Below are 5,000 nucleotides of genomic sequence, written 5' to 3' on the forward strand. Positions count from 1 at the left end.
CTCCAAAATACTCCTGTGTGTACGGAACAAAACAAGACAAATGGGTGAGGCCTTCCAGATGAAAACAATATTGGGCTTCTGGTAGAGTGGGCGTGTGTGGGGGCGAGGGACGCTGGCACTGATGGGCTGGCTTGGGCTGGATTCCTGGTAGTGTGGGCGTGTGTGTGGGCGGGGGAGGCGGGCACTGGCGGGCTGGGCTGGGCTGGTGGTGTTGGTGCAGGTGTTGGGGCTCAGTTGTCTCGGCGGTCTGACGCTCCTCCCGTAAATTGCCCCGATAATTGCCTGTTGGTGCCTGCCGCGTGCTCAAGTGTGTGTGTGTGTGTGTGTGTGTGTGTGTGTGTGTGTGTGTGTGTGTGTGTGTGTGTGTGTGTGTGTGAGAGAGAGAGAGAGAGAGAGAGAGAGAGAGAGAGAGAGAGAGAGGTTCAACTAACTTTCACCCTTCCACTAAAACCGTCACACGTTCTTTACTCGGGCCTACGACAGACGATTTTACTCAGCTATAGGATATTCGTGCAAGTCAAACTTTCGAGATTAATTAAGAGATGGGGTTAATTACAGGTTAAAGCAATTAGGAGGTTAATTATAAAGTCTGGAATGAACCGTATCTTGTGGCTAATCCATCAAAAAGCGAGCTCTCTCTCCGTCTGTCTGTCTGTCTGTCTCTGTCTGTCTGTCTGTCTCTCTCTCTCTCTCTTTCTCTCTCTCTCTCTTCACAACACAGCTGGTAGTGGAGGTGGGGGAGAGAGAGTGGTGGAGGAAAGAAAGGAAAGGACGGGAGGGAGGGACGGAGAGGGGAAGAGAAGACCGGGAGGGCATAAGGGAAGGAGACGGAGCATGGGGGAGAGGGGGTGGAGAAGGGAGAGGGGAGAGGGGAAGAAGATAGGGGAAGAGGAAGGGGGGAATGGAGGAAGAAGAAAATCAGAGGGGGAAGAAGGAGAAGGGAAGAGGGAGTAGATTTCAGGGGAAGTGTAAGTGGAGAAATGACGATGAAGAACGTGAGTGAGATGCGTAAAGGAGTAAGAGGCGTAGAAGAAACTGAACTTGGGCGTAAAGACTTAGTAACGGTTGTGGAATGCAGGGAATGAAGAGGGGGGGAGAAGATGGGGGCAGCGTGGAGAGGGAGGAAGTGTGGCGAGGGAGGGACTGTGCAGAAGAGAGGGAGGAAAGATGGGGACAGTGTCAAGAGGGGACTGTGGTGACGGAGGGAATGTGCAGAGAGAGGAGAAGTGGAGGGTGTGTGGAGAGTGGAAGAGGAGGTAAAAAAAAAAAAAAAGGATTATCAAGAGGAGACAGAACGAAACTGAGATATGCAATAGTAGCAGCGGCAGTAGAGTAACCACGGTGTGTTTGGACGTGCAGACTCACCAACAGCACGCAAGCAAACGTCCATGCAGGGCTGTCCCATGCAGTGAACCGACTTTTTCTTACGGCAGACAGCGCCTCGCCACAATGAGACGCAGGGAGGAATGTGAGAGGTTTGCTTCCTGGATGGACACCGCATTTGCGTCTCTTCATCCAGTTAACAGGAACCCCATGGTAAGCTCCACATCACCTCACATTACATCGAGTACGAGATGGGTGTCCCTCCTATCACACTAAGATATGTAAAGGAAGAAACAGACTGGAAGTGAAGGGTTCTGGCTGTGGAATGCACAGGTGCAGACACAGGAAGGGGGCAGGGAATGCGTGGAGTGACTGGGGAGGAAGGGAAGACGAAAATGGTGAAGTTATAGAGAGGAGGCTGGGAGGAGTGAGTGGATCGGTGGTGGTGAAGGACAGAGGAGGAAGAAGAAGGGAGTAGTTGAAGGAAGGGGGAGGGGAAGGATGGAAGGAGAAGGAAGGTGGAAGTGAAAGGATGACGGAAGTGGAGGAGAATGTGGAGCGGAGACTGAGGGGAACTGAGAAAAAAAAATGTAAATGGAGAGGCCTGGGTGATGCTTGTGGACTGCTGCGATATACAGGGTGGTGTGTGTGTGTGTGTGTGTGTGTGTGTGTGTGTGTGTGTGTGTGTGTGTGTGTGTGTGTGTGAGAGAGAGAGAGAGAAAGAGACGTCAGGGACACGAATAAAAAAAGAGAAAGGGGGAAGGAAGGAGAGATGGAAAGAAGAAGAGGGGAGGAAGACTAAAAATGCGAACTGTGAAAGGGAGGGGAAGAATGAGAAAGCAGGATGGAGGGAAGAAGAGGGAAAGGAGGGTAAGTGAGAGAGAACATGACAGGGAGGAGAGTAAAGAAAGAGACAGAAGGAGGGACACGAGATGAGAAAAAGAGAGAGAGAGGGGAAGAGAAAAAGAGAGAGAGAGGAGAAGAGAAGTGAAAGAGAGGTGAAGAAGAAAAAGAGAAAGGGGGGAAAGGAAGAGAGGAAGACGGGTACCAAGAGAGGAGAGAGAGTAAACAAAAACTGGAGCGAGAGGAGGGAAGGAAAAAAAGAGAAGAGAGAGAAAAGGAGAGGGAAAGGGAAATAATAGAACACAAAATGGAGAGAGAGAGAGAGAGAGAGAGAGAGAGAGAGAGAGAGAGAGAGAGAGAGAGAGAGAGAGAGAGAGAGAGAGAGAGAGAGAGAGGCCTATTAGCGCAAATTACCGCATCAATCAACGTCGCAGTCACACGGGGGGGGGGGTAACTGCGCCGCCACTGAGATGATTAATGGCCTTTGTCTTTTTTTCCGTCACTTCATATATGGGGCACTGCAGGGCCGGACTTTTCCACCGAGGGAGAGAGTGATAGCCGGAATTCGCACTTCCCCACGCTGGACAAATACGAATAGGGGAGGGGTGTCTACTGTATACGGAGAGCTGAAGTACTGTAACAGCTGTGTATATAAGAATCTGTATTAACATCAGTATACACCACCATGCCAGCATATGTGAGGCCATTCTACTATACTCTCCATATTTCAACTTGGCCTAAAATTACCATCTCCCCAAATTAACACTAAAATATGATGCTAGTCACGAAGTGCCATGGGATGGATATACAGCAAAAAGATCAAAATCACTATAAGGCTAAGAGACACGAACTTGCACCCACTTAAATGTCCGCCAAGGCTAGGAATCGAACCCAGGACCACGGCGTCCAAGAACGTGAGGGTCCATGGCGAGGTGGGTCCAATAATGTCCCGTCAGTGTGATAAATACAGGATGATCTTTTTTTAATAGGATCCGCCACTCAATGCAAAAAAAAAAAAAAAAAAGAGAGAGAGAGAGAGAGAGAGAGAGAGAGAAATAAAATAATCGCTTACAGAATCCTCGCGATGATCTGTGATGGGGAGGGGGAGGGAGTGGATGGTGGGAGTGAGTAGTGGGGGAGAGTGTGGAGGAGAAGGGATGGGAGTGAAGAGGACGAGGAGGGAGTGGAGGAATGGGGAGGGAGTGGAGGAGGTGGGGAGTGAGTGGATGGGGTGATTGAGGAGTGAGGGGAGGGAGTGGAGGAGATAGGGAGGGAGTGGAGAGGAGGGGAAGGGAATGCATGGGGGAGAGTGGGATACAGAGGAGTGAGGGGTGGGAGGAGGGAGAATGGGAGAGGGGGGAGAAGTGTGAAGGGGGCCTAGGGGGGGAAGGAAGGGGTTGAGTGTGATCGGGGGGAGGAGACGGGAAAGGAGGAGGAGGAGTAGCGTGTGAGGGGAAAGAATTGGAGGGAAGGGGGTGGTGATGAGAGGGAGGGAGTTACGGGGGAGGGCGGCGTGTTGACAAAGCGGGGGTGGCACAGCATCAAACCCACAGCCACCCATTTTTTTTAATCGTCTTATTTATTTTATCCCAAGACACTTCTATTCACCTTAAAGGCACTATTCGAACTGGGAGTATTATATATTACCCCCCCCCTCTCTCTCTCTCTCTCTCTCTCTTTTTCTCTCTCAAGTGCCTCATTCTTTTCTCATGTCAGGTGCATAAAAATAACAAACGACTTCTTCCTATTCCTCTCTCAGGCTCTCTCTCTCTCTCTCTCTCTCTCTCCCTTTTTTTTTTTTTTTTTTTGGGGGGGGGACTTTATTATTTTTCTGCCTACGTGACCCTGTTTCACTTCCGTCGAGCGGCTGACCTTTGAGCGGCCCTCCCCAGATGACCCCATGCCAGGTCATATCCCTGATTGACCCTCATTTCCCACCGCCATCCGTCTCTCCTCATCTCCCATTACTTCAATTGTGAGGCCGAACTAGGTCACGACGATCAAAAGGGAGGAGGGGAGGTCGAGGAATGAGGGGGAGGAGGGAGGGGAGATCGAGGGATAAGGGGGAGGAGGGAAGGGAGGTCGAGGGATGAGGGCAGGAGGGAGGGGAGGTCGAGGGATAAGGGGGAGGAGGGAAGGGAGGTCGAGGGTTGAGGGGGAGGAGGGAGGGGAGATCGAGGGATAAGGGGGAGGAGGGAAGGGAGGTCGAGGGTTGAGGGGGAGGAGGGAGGGGAGATCGAGGGATAAGGGGGAGGAGGGAAGGGAGGTCGAGGGTTGAGGGGGAGGAGGGAGAGGAGAACGTGGGATAAGGCGGAGGAGGGAAGGGAGGTCGAGGGTTGAGGGGGAGGAGGGAGGGGAGGTCGAGGGCTGAGGGGGAGGAGGGAAGGGAGGTCGAGGGTTGAGGGGGAGGAGGGAGGGGAGATCGAGGGATAAGGGGGAGGAGGGAAGGGAGGTCGAGGGTTGAGGGGGAGGAGGGAGGGGAGATCGAGGGATAAGGGGGAGGAGGGAAGGGAGGTCGAGGAATGAGGGGGAGGAGGGAGGGGAGGTCGAGGGATGAGGGCAGGAGGGAGGGGAGGTCGAGGGATGAGGGCAGGAGGGAGGGGAGCTCGAGGGATGAGGGGGGGAGGTCGAAGGATGAGGTGGGGAGGTCGAAGGATGAGGGGGGGAGGTCGAAGGATGAGGGAGGATAGGTCGAGGGACAAGTTTGTCTACACATCAAGTAGAATCGAGTCGAGTAAAAATTATGTCTCGTATCGTAGGCTCTTTAGCGATTCATTTTACTTATTACACCTTTTTTTCTTCTTGTACTTTAATAGAACAATACAAAATTTATT

At 52.2% G+C, this 5,000-nt stretch overlaps 1 protein-coding gene across 1 annotated transcript in view; it reads left to right on the plus strand.

Annotated features, from left to right (window-relative positions):
* Positions 1 to 5,000, plus strand: part of LOC145406346 (soluble guanylate cyclase 88E-like) — a 240,157-nt gene that overhangs the window by 66,974 nt on the left and 168,183 nt on the right. The window lies entirely within an intron of this gene.

Source organism: Coenobita brevimanus, chromosome 70, assembly GCF_032717465.1.
Source record: "Coenobita brevimanus isolate Jiangsu-jjx chromosome 70, ASM3271746v2, whole genome shotgun sequence".
Taxonomy (NCBI): Eukaryota; Metazoa; Arthropoda; class Malacostraca; order Decapoda; family Coenobitidae; genus Coenobita; species Coenobita brevimanus.